Here is an 18,441-nt window from a genome sequence, read left to right as displayed (position 1 = left end):
TAAAAGTTTAGACTTGGAAGAGGTTTTCGACAATTATTCAAACAATGAGGTTTTTGATTAAATACATCCATTGCCTTGAATCCATAATCACTTGATTCTCTTCCTAAAATAATTGATGCTTCAACAGACTGCTCCATTTGATTTTTCCTTTCATTTGAATGCTTTTTCGAAAAGCAATGGAATTAATTATCACAAAAATATTCATGTATTAGAGTTAAAAGTCATTGACACTGAAGTGATGATGGAGAAGATCTAACAGGCTGGAACTTAGCCAACTCCACAGTAAACACCAAGGGCACCACATTGTAAAAGACGGCCTGCCCGTTAACAACTTCAACCTGCGCTATGCCAAAAGGTGTTTCCTTATCTCTCACGATGCTCCGTTTGATTCACTTCAGGGCCATGCTCACCACATTTTCACTTTTATAATGCTTCAACAAATGCCTTTCAATCCCTGGGGTCACACCAAGAAGAGCAAAGAAGACCAGCTTAAACTCAGGGGGTCATAGTTAACTCAAGGAATCCAGTGGGTGGGATGGCTTTCCCGCTGGAGATACAGCTTCGGAGAGTGTTTAATGGGCATGGCATCCCCAGGGGACAGATGAGTCCCATGTGGCCAGAGTTTGGTTCAGACGTTTCCTGAGCTTCCCCACGGCTAAGTGGAGTCCTAAATCAGGCTCATCCACTCAAGCCCATTTTGGGCTCATTCCATCTGGGCCAGCCCAAGCCCTTTACTGACCTCCCTAATCCTCAAGAACATTCCTTATGACTTTGAAACTTCCTCTGGAGTTCTGGGACTCAGTGGAGAGTCAATTTGGAGGCCTTGAGTGTTGCATATGAGTCCCCAACACACACGTGCTGGCCCCATGAAGCACTCTCAGAGGGGCCCAGGAGCAGGAACAGAAGTGGTTCCCTTAAAGTTAGAGGATAACATTAAAAAAGTCTGTTTTCAGCAAATTCCTTCATTCATGTATCATTTTATACAAGAGACCATCTATTATAAAACACATTATTTTTAAGCACTAGCGAGAAAAAAAGCTGCCCCAAAATTTAACGTATCAATAATTCTTAAAAGACATTCTAATTTAGAGTCGTTGAAATTTTTAAGTGAGAAAATATGACATTTTCCCCCATGACATTCTATTTCTCAAATCTGTGAATCTGAAAAAACAGATGACTATGTTCAGTGTTTATATCCTCACAAAGAATTTCCTAAAGCATTTAAGTTGAGATGGTCATTTTTCTGTTAGGTTATTGTTTTAAAAAAAAAGCTAGATTGATAAAAATCCTGAGGAAAAATGTAGACCCCAACCAGGCAGAAGGCCTCCTCTACTCCCATGCTAAATTTCTGGGACACACAAGCTCTCATACTTAGCATACTAATTATAAGCTATCAAATTTGAAACCACACACTAATTTGTAACATGAGTATGTAAACATTTCTGGATATGTTTAGTTTTTAAACCTCTGACTCTGTACATTCTGATGGACCAAGAAACAGAAAAGGCGATTGTGTGCCTGGGGATCCTGGGGCCCTGATTTGGAGACTATAGACTTAACCATTCAGAATCATGCCTTTAATGTATTCCCTTTTTCAAAATGCTGAAAGGATAGCTTACTTTAAAAACTTGATAGTAATCATCTTTCTTCAATAGACCAAAACCCTTCTAAACTAAGAAAGAAAGAGACTGACCGTCTACCACCGTCCCTGGTTGAACAAACACAAATTGTGGGGTGTATTCAAAATGTGATTTTATTTTCACCTTATTCTAAATTAATGAGATAAAAAATACATTCCAATTTAAAATGTATCCAGTGAGGTTAATCTTCCCTTGCCCTGGGATAAAAACCTGGCATATCCCACGACTTTTCTGCTCTCTCTTAGATAACAGACAGTTTTCGGTAATAAGTTACCAGCATAATCTCAATTTAGAAAGTAGAATGGTCTCCTCCTGTTGGTGGGCAAAACCCTGACCTGATTGAAGATCGAATCTCACCCTGTCCCCCACCAGGCTGGTGCAGTGGCAGGTGGCCGGCCTTTACCCTTATTCCCTTTCCTTCCCCCGCCTAGGGCAGAGCAGAGGGAGGGGCCATGGGGAGAGGAAGCATCAGGGGTGAAGGATCCTGCCAGCTTGTTTTGCTTCTCTGGCTTGGATCATCTCTGACACTCGCTCTCCCCTGGTGTCTTTGGAGCACCCCACTTCCCATTCCCCCAGAGATCTGACTCCAGAGGCAAAGGCTCTGCCCCCTTCCAACTGCAGACTGCTTCCCCTCTGCCCACGGTTCTCCTGTGGCCCACACCCCGCAGCCTCAATGTGGGGGTGCCCCCTTCCAACTGCAGACTGCTTCCTGTCTGCCCACGGTTCTCCTGTGGCCCACACCCCACGGCCTTAATGTGGGGGTTCCCCCTTCCAGCTGCAGACTGCTTCCCCTCTGCCCACGGTTCTCCTGTGGCCCACACCCCGCAGCCTCAATGTTGGGGTTCCTGGCCTTCTGGACAGTCTGCTTGGGCAGGACTTCAGACTTCAGATGGTTCCAGACCAGCCTCCTCTCTCTCCCAGGAGGCTGCCCCTACCCCAAGGCACAGCACTTTCCAGTTTTGCCACTTGAGAGGAACTGAATCTATTTTTCCAACTATAATTTTAAAAATCGCAGGGAAGGACTCTTACTGGTCTTTGCTGGGTCAGGTGTTGCCCCGAACCGATCATCCTTGGCTAGGGGAGGGGTGTACTGGGAATGTGACAATCACTAGGAAGAAATATTTGTGGAGGGGTTTGAGAGGATGTGTCCCCCACATAAAAGGGTGCTGACTCTTAAAAATGAGAGGGGAGACATGGAAGCCAACTATGGATTTCTATTACATGACATAACTGTTCAACTCTGTGATTCTGGACATAAAAACTATGTGTTTTATAAGTCATGTGTTAGTAACTGATGCTTAGATTAAATGAACAACTTATACAATAATTTTTTATGACCTTTTGAGTACAATTCATGCCCTTTAAAACAATTTTAACTGTCTCAATTTTTTTTTGAGACGGAGTTTTGCTTATGACCTTTGGAGTACAATTCATGCTCTTTAAAACAGTTTTATTTTAACTGTCAAACAGAATTTTTTTTTTTTTTTTTTTTTTTTGAGAGGGAGTTTTGCTTTTGTCACCCAGGCTGGAGTGCAGGGGAGCAATCTCGGCTCACTGCAATGCCCACCACCACACCCGGCTAATTTTTGTATTTTTAGTAGAGACGAGGTTTCGCCATGTTGGCCAGGCTGGTCTCAAACTCCTGACCTCAGCTGATGTGCCTGCCTTGGCCTCCCAAAGTGCTGGGATTACAGGCAAGATTTTTATTTATTAAGAGTAATGGAGACATGATATCCAAAGTCCATTCACACATAATCCATCCAAATGGCCAATTCATGTGCTTCTACTGCTAAGCCAGATAGAATTTGAACTTTAACAAAAAAATCATTTTACAAAGAACATTGTTCTATGTGATTTCAGTTTAAACCAACTGAAGAATACACACTGGAAAATGAAACGCTTAAGCCTTTTATAACAATCCCTTTATAACAACTGGCATCTCCATTTCCTTACTGAGAATTTCCAGTGTGACCATAATCAGTGACAGGTCACAGAAAACTGTGACTCTCCATTGCTTCTGTGCCCCTGGGTCTCGAGAAAATACCAAGCACAAATAGAAATAAGAAAAGCAAAGGGTAAGTTTCAACAAACTTTAAAAGCACATGGCCTTCCTTAAAAAAGACAGATGCTGGTCATATATACACACACACACACATATATATATATACATTTTTTTTTTGGTGAGACTGGAGGCTGGAGTGCAGTGGAGCAATCTTGGCTCACTGCAATCTCAGCCTCCTGGGTTCAAGCGATTCTCCTGCCTCAGCCTCCTGAGTAGCTGGGACTACAGGCACATACCACCATACCCAGCTAACTGGTCATATTTTTAATTTCACTTTCAAAACACTTGGATCACTGAAAGTTACTGGTTTTCATGTCTTAATTTCCAGTTGAAGACAATAGTGTAATAGGATGCTAAAATTGGATTCTTAGTATCATAGCTTTCACTGGGATGGCAATATAATATATGTCTAGTACTGAAGTATGAGACGCACCTTGCAAATGCATAATGCACCAGGAGATGGTATATGTAACACTTGGAGACCTGAATTTGGAGGTTTTTCACAGACTCAGAATGTGAAAGGTGGCAGTGTGGGGAGAATAACATGAGGAAGAATCCTATGCAGAAAGCTATGCTGTTAGCCCCAGCCACCCCACCTCAAGCCAGGGGGCTCTTTCTCCTAGACCAAGACAGTCTGAATTGTGTCTTTTGGATTTGGGAGACACTGTGGCCTGGAGTTTTCTCCCAACGAGGGATTCTGAATTGGCAGCAGAGATCAATGAGTGCAGCTGCCCCTTCTCTCTAGGGGTGGGGGCAGGGACGGCCCCCTGGGAGGGACAGAAAGCTGGCCTGGAGCCATCTGAAGCCTGAAGTCCTGCCCAAGCGGACTGTCTAGAAGGGCTACCACATGGTCAACCACCTTCTCTTCTCCCCGTGTCACAAGGTGGGCAGTGCCCAGGGATGGCTGCTTTCTCAGCCCACCTACAACGAAGAGGTCTGGGGCCCGGCTGAGCCAAGCTGCCATGAACATGCAGGGCAGGCAAGAAATTAACCTTTCTTGTTACAAACCACTGAGATGTTGGGATGTAACTACAGCGCAGCGTAACGGCACCTGCTTCTCTTGGGGACCGCTCTCCTCCATCATGCTTGATACGGTCCAGGAGTGGCTGAACCACTCCAGTCCTAGGTGTGACTGGGTGTGACTGGGTCTGGCTAATGAGGCCCCCTCCCCAGCTGCAATGTTTGGTGCTGGGATCCCAGCAGGGCCACAGCGTGTCCTCTCTGGAACTTTCGCTGGAGCTAATGGAAAAGAGATACTTTTGTCATGGAATCACTAGCTCAAAGTCTGTTAGCCTAAAACTACCACTTATTATCATTTGGCAAAGAACAACTTGACTAAGCATGACACCACCACAGAAGAAAACACAGCCAAGAAATGGAGAAGGGGACTGAGGTTTGGGTCCCAGGCCTTGCCATGATGGAGGAAGTACCAATAAATTGCCCCTTTTCTTTGACCAAGATTTGGCTTTGCTTCTGAAGCTTGCAACCAAAAAGAGCTACAAGCCCAAACACTGCAAACCAATATGGACTCACAACGCCCATTTGACACTCAGTGCCTTGGCTGAAAGGGAACTTAAAAATCAGACTTACTCTTCTAGCCTGGAAACCACACAACTAAACTCGACTAGAATATGTTCCATTTGTAATGCATCTGTGGCTATGTAATATCTCAGAAATGCATTCCAGCACCTCACATCTTCATCCTCACGACACACTTCCACACTTCAAAGTACCACGTGGTAAGAATCCCAGCACAGCTTTTCTCATTCTCTCCCGCTTGTTATGAGCTCAGAAAGCTTTAGGTGTGGGGTTTTGACAAAATGAACATACTCATCCTTCACCTGTACAACTATCATCACCTGCACAGTGCTGGAGTCTGACCACATGGTCCCACACAAGCCTGGAAGCCGCTACAAAGCAATATTTCAACATCACGTGTCCTGCGCCAGCCTGAGCTGGGGAATGTTTCATGAATGCTGGTGCTGCCTGAGGCTTGACTGTAAAGCTCCGTAACCATATAAAAGTTATATTATGAAAGATAAGCAAAATTATGTTGGACAACAACCAGCAACACATTTACATTGATTCTCTCCAGGAAAGATCAGTGGCTTCATGGGCCACAATTACTCCCAAACAATCTAGTCCTTCTTCTGTAGGGTTATCTAACTGATTTAGGTCATTCCCAGAGTTTCTCTGTTTATTTGAAACGTTCAGCTTTCACTGTTTGGCATGGGAGGAAAAGTCATTCATGAACACATTCTTAAAATGTATTTTGGTCACTGTTATCTTAAGATAACTAAAAATGCTACATTATACTGAAACCCACTTGGCAGTCATTTTTTTTCTTTTCTCTCCCTCTCTCTTTTTTTTTTTTTTTTTTTTGTTTGAGACAGTGTCTCGCTCTGTTGCTCAGGCTGAAGTGCAGTGGTCCAATCATAGCTCATTGCAACCGTGAACTCCTGGGCTCAGGTGATCCTCCTGCTTCAGCCTCCCAAGAATCTGGGACCACAAGCACGCAAACCACCACGCCAGGCTATTTCTTTTTAATTTTTAGTGAAAAAGAGGTCTCATTATGGCACCCAGGCTGATCTCCAACTCTGCGCTCAAGTGATCCTCCTACCTCAGCCTCCCAAAGTCCTGGGATTACAGGGGTGAGCCACCACACCCAGCTTGGCAGTGGACGAGGGTAACGGCATACAGTGAATGCCTTCACAAATAAAGATCCTTTCATAAAGAGAGACGAGCAATGCTCCTTTCCCTGAGACTTCCATGGGAAGAAATGGCTTAGGACTGTTTTTTGGGCTGAGCCACCTGCAAACACTTAAGTCACTGCTCTAGGGCTTGCCACAGCTCCCCACTGGAGTTGAGGCAGTTTGCCTGAGAAACAAATCATCTCAGGGACTTCCCTAAGCCCTAAGCAGATAGACCACTAAGTAGAGTTGTTGACTAGGAACTGAGCAAAGCTTCAGTCTGACAAAAAACATCATTGGTTGACCCCCCAATGCACTTCTTTCTCTGAATTCAGTGATGGCAACTTTTCACACCCTTTTTAGCAAGGGGAAGGGCAGGTAGATTAAAAAGCTGTCTGAATTATTTTAAATATAGAGTGCATTTCTATAGATATGGTGCACCTCAACATTATGCATCCCATAGGGTTGTTGTGAGGATTAAATGTGTATAAAAGACTTAGAACAGTGCATAGCATGTCATAAATACAATAGAAGTGTTTACTCTTATTATACTTTAAAATACCATGAGAAGCTTCCTTTGTTCTCAAAGTATGAGCAAATATACCAGAGGGTGTTATCAGATTACCAAGAATCAGGAATTCTGGGGTGATAACAGTAAACTGAAAATAAACAGATAAAATTTAAGTATTTGAATAAAATAATATATACTAATTTCATGCACAGATAATTTTTTCTGCTTCTCCAAAGTAAAACATTAAAAAACTCAGTTGAAGCTGTTTTTACAAGAGAAATGTCTAAAATTTTATGTGCAGTATTATGTGGTTTACAGGAAGATAGTCAGTAGATTTCTTTTATAGAAATTCTTCTGAATGATGGCATTAAAGAACACTCAAAACACTGAGACTCACATTTAATATTAATGAGTTTGAAATGTTGGCCCTGCCTAAAATTCTTAATACATTTCAAGGAGGCCACTACGAATCCCTGTAATTTCACCTTCTCTTTTAATAAATCGTAAGGTAATTTTACATTAAGACGAGAGGGTTGGAAGTATGATTTAATTATGAAAGCTAATAACGAAGCCTGCAGCAAACGGAAACACGTCCTCCTCCCTCCACATTTCTGCAAACCGATGGAAATCCAGAGCACGTATGTGCAGCGTGGCAATGGCTTTAAGTACACAGCAGACATTACTAAACGTATATTCTTTATATTCACGTCTTCCGATTTTTACCTCCAAGTAGAGCTGGGAGAAAATCAAGGTCAACTGGATTCCATAGAAACAACCAATACATAGGAATTCTCCTTCACTGGTATTTATTGTAATACTAACTTAATACAGGAGTTAGGGTGACTGGTTTACCACTGAAATTACTTACAAAAATATTCTCACTGGAACTCTATATACAATGAATAACATCAATATGCTCTGCATTCATTCAAAAAAGAATACAGAACAGGCCGGGCACGGTGGCTCATGCCTGTAATCCCAGCACTTGGGAGGCTGAAGCAGGTGGATCATGAGGTCAGGATATCGAGACCATCCTGGCTAACAGGGTGAAACCCTGTCTCTACTAAAAATAGAAAAAATTAGCCATGCGTGGCGGCAGCGCCTGTAGTCCCAGCTACTCGGGAGGCTGAGGCAGGAGAATGGCATGAACCTAGGAGGCGGAGCTTGCAGTGAGCCGAGATTGTGCCACTGCACTCCAGCATGGGCGACAGAGTGAGACTCTGTCTCCAAAAAAAAAAAAGAATACAGAACAAAAAAAAATGTGCCTCAAATTAAAAAGCATGATATTTTGTTCTTAAAACATAGCCAGATTCTACCTGCAGAGTCTTAGAAGGGAAAGATTATAGTATGATCAGCTGACTTGGAAAAGCTGTTAAATGCAACATGTGTAAGAGTCACAGCCGACATTGATTTCACAGTGTATAACATATTTGCATATACGTTGTCTGATTTTATTCCCACACCCACTCTGTGGTGGGTCTTGTTTGTCTCATGTTAGGGGAAATTGAGGTGCAAGGGGAAACGCTCATGCCACCGCTGGTTTGTAGCAGAGCTCAGGACTGGCAAGCTGAAGACCAGAGCTCGTTACAGCCTTCACACGGCCTCTCCAGCACATCAGTAAAAAAATACATAAATAACACCGAAGGAAGTGTTAAACACTCATGTGGATTTTGTCCTGCACAGGAACTCTTTCCAAGAGATTTTCAACAGAACAAGGTTATCTTTCCTTGGGCAGAACTTGCCCCCTGTCAGCACCACCAGCACCAAGGTGTGGGCGAGCCCAGCCCACCAACAACGGCACTACCAGAGGCCCCTCTGTCTCCAGCACCCTGGGCAAAGGGTGACATCATGTCAGGGAACTGACATGATCCCTCTCCTAAGGACGCCGAGTAAACAGTCTGCACAGCTTACAAACCACACATCTCGACAACTCCGCCACGTCCATAACCTCACGGAAGTGCAGCTGGAGATTTTATTAGCACTTTATGGTCCACATGATCGTTTAAGGAGGGGAAAAAGCTCCAGTCAAAGGTATTGCTGAATTAAGTCACCTTGGCAAATCTCTGTGCTATGAAAATCACCATTACTGGGCACGCATTTTAATGGCCTTCTCCGTTAGCTATTTGATGGGGTGGCAGGTGGGAGCTGGGGGATGTATCTCGGATTTCAATATGGAACTAGAAACAGGCCGGGCGCAGTGGCTCATGTCTGTAATCCCAGCACTTTGGGAGGCCGAGGTGGGTGGATCACTTGAGGTCAGGAGTTCGAGACTACCCTGGCCAACATGGTGAAACCCCGTCTCTACTGAAAATACAAAAAAATTAGCCAGGCGTGATGGCATGCACCTGTAATCCCAGCTACTCAGGAAGTTGAGGCAAGAGAATTGCTTGAACCTGGGAGGTGGAGGTTGCAGTGAGCCAAGATCATACCACTGCACTCCAGCTGGATGACAGAGTGAGACTCCATCTCAAAAAAACAAACAAACAAACAAACAAAAAACAAACCAAAAAAAGGTACTAGAAACAGAATCCTTAATGTGAAGAAGCAAAATGTGTATGTGTTTGTCAATTCTGGATACAAGTGAGATGCTGAAATCTTAGATATACAGATTTTTCTACAGATCTTTCTTTTCTTGCTTTTCCTTGACTGAAATTTCTAGTTAGACTTGACTTTATTATAGTCATCTAAAGTGGAACGGAAGAATTTCTTTTTTAATCAGGAGTCAGACAGAAAGGTAGAGGGCTAGAATTGGGACAAAGCTAACATTTGACCATGTGAATCTGAAAACACATTTCTTCCATTTCCATCTTTATCTCCATGGTGGGTGGACAATGACAGGTTCAGGAGGAACTGGAATGCCCTCATTTTCCCAAGACTACAACTTGGGAAGTTTCAGCCTTTCCTCTTCTTTTTTAAATTATTCTTACTTGAAGACAGCATCTTACTCTATCACCCAGGCTGCAGTAGAGTGGTGTGATCATAGCTCACTGCATCCTGGAATTCCTGGCCATCCTCCCGCCTCAGTCTCCCAAAGTGCTGGACTACAGGCGCGAGCCTCCTCATTTTTCTGATAAATATACACATAAAATGTCTTAAAAGGTAAATCTCAATTCTGTTCTTTCTTCTCCAGAAATATCATTTTATTTAAGAAGACGATAGAAAGATCGTCCCATGCTGGGAGCTGGGCCTCCCCGACATTCTGGCTGACAGGGCATGGCACTGCGGCCATCAGTCCTCACGAGTCCCATGGGGTCCCCATGTGACCTTGTCCACCCGTTTACCTGAGTTAAGTGTCTCGGCCTTTCCTCAAACAGCAAAGACACAGCAGAGCTGGGGAGTGGGAGCTGCCCCACTGTTCCTTCAGAGGCAGACAGTGCTGGGCAGGGGAGCAGACGGAGCCAGTGAGCAGCCCCAGGCCAGGCTAGCGAGTCAGTGGCCTCTAACATGGTGCCTCGTCGTCTTTTCCACCCCTCCCCGTCCCCGCCCACGCCAGGTCTTGTGCTTCCTGCCTTGCCTCTGTCAAGCTGATGGTAAGCAGCTCTGGCCCACACGTGTATTTCCTTTAGAACACACAGTACTGACCAGCACAGTGTTTTAAAGTTGAAGTCTAGGGGCAGGCTGGATTGTCTGTGATCCACTGGGTCACTGCCACCCCTCCTCAGGTCTGCTCCACACACGAGGTGAGGCCAGGATGCTGTGCCTTGCGAGCTCCCCTCCCCGTGGTCTGCGTCAGAGTCCACGGTGAGAGCCACTGCAGGGCTTTGGAAGGGAGGAGAAGTGGAGATGCTTCAGTGCAGCTGCAAAGGGATATCAGGGCAGACAGGGCAGAGGACAGACAGGAAGCCTCCCCAAGCACTAGGGAGGTGCCCACCTCAGTGCCTACAGTTGCTTCTTCAGGCTCAGGAGCAGGAGCGTAGGGGCAGCCAGCTGCCACAGCCAGCCCGGGAGTGTCAGAAGGCTCTGAGGCCAGCCCAGGACTCTGGCTGCACCTGGGTCCCACAGATGGCCATCTCTGGGGTCTGTGAGAACTTCCCTGGCCTTCATTTCCCATCCCTTTCAACGGTGGTATGGCCTACAATCTCCTCTATTTAAACGCTTTATACACGGATCACATACAGTGGCTTTTGTGTTCCTAACCAAGTCCTGAACCAATGTAAGACTTTTCATAAACACCTAGATTTCCAATTTCTTTTTAAAAAATTAGACCATCTGGCAAAACTAGGCTCACGTGGCACATGGCAACAATAGGCTGCCCCTTCTGGAGAAGCATGTACCACCCAGTGGCCAGGTCCCCCAAAGATGTGGTGCCATGGCCATGTTCTATACCACCTTCAGGGCTCGCCCTGCCTGGGACCCTGTAGGGACTTTAACTTAAGAGTCCTGATCCAGTTCTTCTCCTGCCACCCCCTACTTCCTCTCTCCTGTGCTCAAAGGACATCTAATCCCCACTTAGGAGTCGACAAAGCTTCTTGAACCGACACCGTCACACCCTCGGGGAATCCGTAGCCAGGCACCAGTCTGCACCCAAAGCACTCACAGCAGAAGCCTGGCTCCTTCCAGGAGTTATTCTCCTGTAGGTTAAGTTATTCTTGATGAGAAGCAACTTAAAACATTATTTTTAGATCAAAACAACCATGGATAGATTATAAACTCAAATAAAAATGTGTCTCTTTTAAGATAAAACACAAGATCTCAAAGAAAAGATCTTCTGCAGGCCACTTCATGAGTCCCCTGAATCCTCTGAGGTTCTGACTGACGAGGGAAAAGGGTGGGGAAGCTGTGAATGAAACTTCACAGTCCTTTATATTAATACAGAACTTCACAGCTGAAAGGATTTTAAGACTTTTCAGAATGATTAAACTTTAAAGATGGAGTTTCTAGGTTTATGATGAATTCCTATGAATACAAAATAACCAGATAGTCATATTTATGTATTTCTAATTTAAGTAATCCTCTAGATATTTTGTATCTACAGGATCAGATATTTGGATATTTGTAAAGATAATGGTGACTTTTCAAGCTCTGAATATCAACTGAGGTTGTTTTTTGTTTGGTATCAGGAAGGTCATTTGAGTTTAAAATAAATTAAAAACAGTTATTTGAGATATTCTGATCCACCCATTTAAGTAAAGGCCTGGTCCAGTCATTCTGAGAGCAACCCTTCAACACTTCAATTAAAGGGGCCTACAACATCAGAATCTAAGTGTCATGACCAAAATATGTACTCCAACTCCATCATTTATTTACATGGAACTACTGAGAGTCAAGTCTCCAAACTTTACACCGACCGATGAGTCTTCTGCACATCAACAAAGTTAACACAGATTGGCCTTGGAGCAGCTATCGAAACCGCATAAACATTGCATACTAGTCAGAGGCTCACCAGGGTTGTAAGGAAGACTTACACACTCAGTCATAAGTCAGCAATTGCCAGATTCGGCGCAGAAACAAGCCTATATAACTTTCTGAAAATAATGCAAGCGACACATGGTGCTCTACTGCCCACTGAGAAATGCATAATGCCACAGGACTGAACTGAACATGTGGGTTCCTCCTCTCCTTCTGTAGTTAGGTCACCCACAAGAGGAAGAGGCGCTATGGAGAAGAAGGAGCCAGCCAGTCTGTGCAGAATCCAAATATCCTGATCCTCAGGTTCTCTCAGCCTCTGGGTCCATCTAAGACGGCCTCCCAGGGTTTTCTCAGGTTCAACCTGCTCTCCAGATTCAGACCTACAGGATAAAAGTCCTGGTGTGTTTAACATTTTGGTCCCTAACTCAGTGCCCAGTACGATGTAGGCCTTCAAGAACTGCGGACCTGAACTGGCTGACTGACTGATGAAATCCCAAAAACAGACCTTTGGTATAAAGGGGCAATGTTGACATTTACCTGGGCTTTATGCTCCTGGAAAACAGCAACAGTTAACATCCTCTCCCACCCCAACCCCTGAAACCCTTTTGTCTTCCAGGAAACTGCTGACCGCAAAGAACCCCCTTCCCCGTGTGACATAGATGGGACTCACAGATGCACACCGTATTTACCTCCAAGGCCAGACACAGGCCTTCCATGTACTCAATCTTTTTCTCAAAAATTATTAGCCAAACTCTTTGCTTCCATTGACCAACTGGACAAAATACTCACTAACAACTTGACCAAACTTTAATGAGGACCTTGACTCCCCCCTGAGCAAGCAACAGGACATCCCTCCTGAAGGGCCTCCTAAGGATCCACAGACCTCAGGGAAAACCCTCCGGATGTGCGGATTCACTGTCCCATCCTGCTGCCTGCTCTGCCACCCTCACAGCCTTGTGTACTCCTGCACTCCTCTATATAACAGAAAAGCCCTTTCTTACAGACCTGGGAGGCCCTGGAAGGTATCATGGTCACAACCCTTACCTCTACCACAATAGTCTTTTCAGATGAACAGTCTCCTTACCTAAGTCAGAATTCTTTTTTGTTTGTTTGTTTATTTTTTTGAGATGGAGTCTCGCTCTGTCACCCAGGCTGGAGTGCAGTGGTGCCATCTCGGCTCATTGCAAGCTCTGCCTCCTGGATTCATGCCATTCTCCTGCCTCAGCCTCCTGAGTAGCTGGGACTACAGGCGCCCGCCACCACGCCCGGCTAATTTTTTGTATTTTTAGTAGAGACAGGGTTTCACCGTGTTAGCCAGGATGGTCTCGATCTCCTGACCTCGTGATCCACCCGCCTTGGCCTCCCAATCTCCCTGCTGGGATTACAGGCGTGAGCCACTGCGCCCAGCTGAGTCTGAATTCATTTTTTATTTGACAAAAGGAACTACTCAAAGACTAGCAAGTAGTCATCCCCTTAGCACATTCTCTGTGACAACGCAGGCCCTCCTGGCCACTGCCCCCCAAACTGCCCCCGAGGAGTGACAAGAAAGAAAGAACAGAAGAGGAGGATGTCCACCTTTGGGTCCTGACTTTCCTTGGTGTGTTCTCAACCACATAATCCTTTCAGATGTAATTTTTTAGCACTGGCCTCTTTTAATATTTATCACAGCACTACCTTGACTGTGATGAAATATTCATGTGGCTTCAATAGCTACGGCAAAGCCAAGTCTATGACAACGTTGCTGATGTTCAGTGGAGCTCACTACATTAATGTAATGGATACACCAAGTAATCAAATATCATTCCACGTTGATAATCTTCAAAAACTATACGCCTCTTTTTTTTTTTTTAGAGTACAAGGAATCTTTATTATTTATAACTCCATGTAAATCTGCAATTATCTCAAAATAAAATATTCAATTAAAAAAAAAAAGGAACTCCCATTGTGGAAGTATCAAGAGGTAAGTGAAGGCCAAACCTTCATACAACACCAAACCCGCCAGCACCTTTACCTTGGGACGTCAGGCCCTCCAGAACCACCACATAAGCTTCTACTGCTTACCCAGGTCTTTGGTATATTGTTACAGCAAGACAATGTCCTAACACAAATGCTATTACCACTACTATTTTCTGAGTTCTGTTCCATGCATGGTCAAAGCAATTCCAAGCTAGTATATAACACACAAAGAATGGATACTTTAAACAATGTGTTTTTTTAGGGTTCAAAAGCAAACTCTGGATCCTGAGCTTAACTGTAATGCAATAGATTACATCCCACTTATTTTTGTAATTTATTTTATATGGCCTGGCACAGTGGCTCATGCCTGTAATCCCAGCACTGGGAGGCCGAGGCAGGTGGATCACGAGGGCAGGAGTTCGAGACCTGACTGACCAACATGGTGAAACCCCGTCTCTACTAAAGATACAAAAATTAGCTGGGCACGGTGGCGTACGCCTATAATCCCAGCTACTCAGGAGGCTGAGGCAGAATCGCTTGAACCCAGAGGGTAGATGTTGCAGTGAGCCGAGATCACACCATTGCACTCCAACCAGGTTGACAGAGCAAGACTGTCTAAAAAAAAAAAAATTACTTTATTTCTTCCTTGACGATTTAAAACTATCTTCAAACCAGTACAAATATTTCATACATAATATCTGGCCATTTTCTAACCAACTGAGTAATTCGTTGCACAATAAGTTACCTTACATCCTTCAGCAAGGAATACATTAAATTTGAATAGGAAAGACATTACGTAATAAATTAGGACACAACTAAAATTTGCTTTAAGTATTTCTTTGGGGGATAGGACATCACACTTCTACTCAATGAAGAGAAACATTTTTCAGCCCAGAGGTCTTTTATTTTATTTTATTTTTTAACACCTATTATGCCATGAATTCATAGGGAATAGGTTCCAGCAGCTCAGGCTCCTTCCCATTGGTTCTCACAAAGTGTGCTTCTCTGGGTGGAGCAGGCTGGCGCTTCAGTTGAACCCAGGTACCTTTCTCTTTGGCTTCTTTCTTTTTCTGATCATTTTCCTTCACACGTTTCAGGAAGCTATCTCGGCACTTAGAGTGCTTAATATGCTCAATACGCACATTAATTCTCTTGGCAAGAATCTTGCCCTTAACTTGTTTGTTTACAACAATGCCAACAGCATGCTGGGTAACGTTGTAGACTCTCCCAGTTTTGCCATGGTAACACTTGTGGGGCATTCCTTTTTGAACAGTACCCATTCCCTTGATGTCTACGATATCACCTTTCTTACAGATTCGCATATACATGGCCAAAGGAACAACTCCATGTTTTCTAAAAGGCCTAGAGAACATATATCGGGTGCCTCTCCCCTTTCCCTTTGTGTTCGTCATTTTGGCGAATTACTGGAAGATGGCGGTTCCGGCCGAAAAGAAAGCTATACGCCTCTTTTAAAAAGTCATTACACTAGTCTGGTTGCATTACATAACCTTCAAGTAAACACATTAAATGTTTACATTAAGGGAGATGCTATCACTCGTGTAATAGTGCCTCTCTGCACAAGTTCCAAATTTTTGAGTCTGACACTCAAGACTCTCAGAAACCTCCTCTCAAATGACTTTTCAAGCGTATCTACCTAGGACACTGTCTTACAATAGAGCTCTTTCCAATGACAAGAAAGAGGCATGTACAACTGTCTTTACTAATAAAGGATTTTCTAAAGTTAGCAGAGAAGGCCAGACACGGTGGCTCACACCTGTAATCCCAGCACTTTGGGAGGCCAAGGCAGGTGGATCACTTGAGGTCAGGAGTTCGAGACCAGCCTGGCCAACATGGCAAAACCCCATCTCTACTAAAAATACAAAAATTAGCTGGTGTGGTGGTGCACACCTGTAATCCTAGCTACTCGGGAGACTGAGGCAGGAGAACTGCTTGAACCTGGGAGGTGGAGGTTGCAGTGAGCTGAGATCGTGCCACTGCACTCCAGCCTGGGCAACAGAGGGGGACTCCATCTTAAACAAAACAAAACAAAAACAAGGCAGCTAGGGTGTTTTTTCCCCCACGTATTTGAAAAGAGAGCTAGTGCCAATAGATAGGCTACAGTTAACAGGACGGGACACAGAACATTTTCACAGATTGTCAGCAATTACCACCAAGAGTAAGATAAGGCTGGAGGGCTTCTGAATCATCAAAGAAATACAGAGAAGCTCACTAGCCATTTCTGAACGTCAATACTTCCACTAACTCAGCTCTTAAATCAGATAACTGACAACAGAGGAGCAATTTGTTTGACTTTGAACTAAATAGGCAAGGAGTGTGGAAATCATCTAAATCTGGTTATAAGTAAGGACAACATGAACATTCCTAAGTACTAAGATCCTCTTCTTTTATTCTGTCTCTCCCCAAATTTAATGATTTCCAGGTTGCTCTATTGTTTTCTATGTAATATTAAAGAGCTTCAAAGTTTTTGGTACATTCAGACTTAGCTATTCACGATTGATGGTTTGGTTATAGACAGTTAAATGAGTATCCATCAAACATGGAATTCAGAAACAAATACTCCTATATTAAGTGTTTGGGATAAATAAATATGTTCATTTGCTACACATTTGCTAATTGAAAATTTGAGTTTTGGCCGGGCGCGGTGGCTCAAGCCTGTAATCCCAGCACTTTGGGAGGCCGAGACGGGCGGATCACGAGGTCAGGAGATCGAGACCATCCTGGCTAACACAGTGAAACCCCGTCTCTACTAAAAAATACAAAAAACTAGCCGGGCGAGGTGGCGGGCGCCTGTAGTCCCAGCTACTCGGGAGGCTGAGGCAGGAGAATGGCGTAAACCCGGGAGGCGGAGCTTGCAGTGAGCTGAGATCCGGCCACTGCGCTCCAGCCTGGGCGACAGAGCAAGACTCTGTCTCAAAAAAAAAAAAAAAAAAAAGAAAGAAAATTTGAGTTTTATACATAGTTATTAAGTTTAAAATAGCCTACAAGAAAATTACATTAAGAAAACATTACAAAAGAACCAAAATCCTTGTTTTATGTTCATCTCTATCCATGCTACACTTTCTAAATTCTTCTGAGGTCAAGGATAGGTTTTAAATTACTGCTGGAAGTAAAAATAGTGAAGACATCCTAAATGTCCCAAATAGGGAAATGTTAGATAAGTATGGGATTTAATTCCATGATGACAGCATACAGCCATTCAAGTAATAACCACAAAGCCTATGTATTGAGACAAATATTATGATATAATACTAATAAGAGAAGAACGCAGAATTTCACATACGTATAAAGTCCTAAGCAAAAAATATATGAATATGGAGAACATAAGTAACCTTCAGTGTCCAAAATACTGTGAGAAGCATTCTATACTTTAAAAAAATGCTACGTTTATCTGAAATTCAGATTTAAGTGGGAATCTGGTATTTTTATCTGGCAATGATAATATCAGACAAAATTACTGTACTATAATGTAAAATGTGAAATAAAATGCTGTAAGTGCTATATTTAAACAAGTTTGTGTCCCAGTAGAGAGGGACAGAAACATGGATGAATGTCATAGCCTATGAAGAGAAGTTTTATTCCTTTAAAGGATAAAATATAAATAACATAAAATACAAGTACATATGGAAAAGAAACGTAAATATCAATAGATATTTTAAAGTTTTAATTGGTTTGGGAGAAACTTCTCAAATATGTTTTAGGTTAGGAGGAAACATTAGTAATTAAAATGTATTTTCACAGTGTTTAGAGCTAAATAACAAACATAATACAGTACCCTGTAAAGATACAGTAGCTATAATTGCTATTTCCCAATATTCATCATAAAGGATTTTAAGACAATCATGCAAGTAAAAACATGACCAGTGCTCAGATTATGCCCACTGCCTTCAATATCCAGCTTTACAAATCCTATCTGGTATTTGATTTTGGAAATGTCTAGGAGTTTGGGGAGCCCATGAAGGGCAGAGTTTCTCTGAGCCCCAAAAACACTAATAGAAGATGTGCAAGGGACTCCTGAGGAGGAAGCTGCCCAACGGTGTGAAAATGCACCTCAACAATGCTTGGGTGATCTGTTTCTTGGGTGTGAAAGAATTTGGGTGTGAAAATTTGCAGGCCGGGCACGGGCCGGATTACGGGCTCACGCCTGTAATCCCAGCACTTTGGGAGGCCGAGGCGGACGGATCACGAGATTGAGACCATCCTGGCTAACACAGT

At 43.6% G+C, this 18,441-nt stretch overlaps 1 protein-coding gene and 1 pseudogene across 5 annotated transcripts in view; both read right to left on the bottom strand.

Moving 5' to 3' along the window:
* Nucleotides 1–18,441, bottom strand: part of PIEZO2 (piezo type mechanosensitive ion channel component 2) — a 471,722-nt gene that overhangs the window by 420,504 nt on the left and 32,777 nt on the right. The gene's annotated exons all lie outside the window — the stretch shown is intronic.
* LOC701710 (large ribosomal subunit protein eL21 pseudogene) lies at nucleotides 15,109–15,660 on the bottom strand (annotated as a pseudogene). Its single transcript, XR_001446643.3, has one exon. The product of XR_001446643.3 is annotated as a large ribosomal subunit protein eL21 pseudogene (transcript).

The sequence above is a fragment of the Macaca mulatta genome, chromosome 18 (genome assembly GCF_049350105.2).
Source record: "Macaca mulatta isolate MMU2019108-1 chromosome 18, T2T-MMU8v2.0, whole genome shotgun sequence".
Taxonomy (NCBI): Eukaryota; Metazoa; Chordata; class Mammalia; order Primates; family Cercopithecidae; genus Macaca; species Macaca mulatta.
The sequence above is the reverse complement of the archived record's forward strand: the minus strand, read 5'-3'. Positions and strand labels throughout refer to the sequence as shown.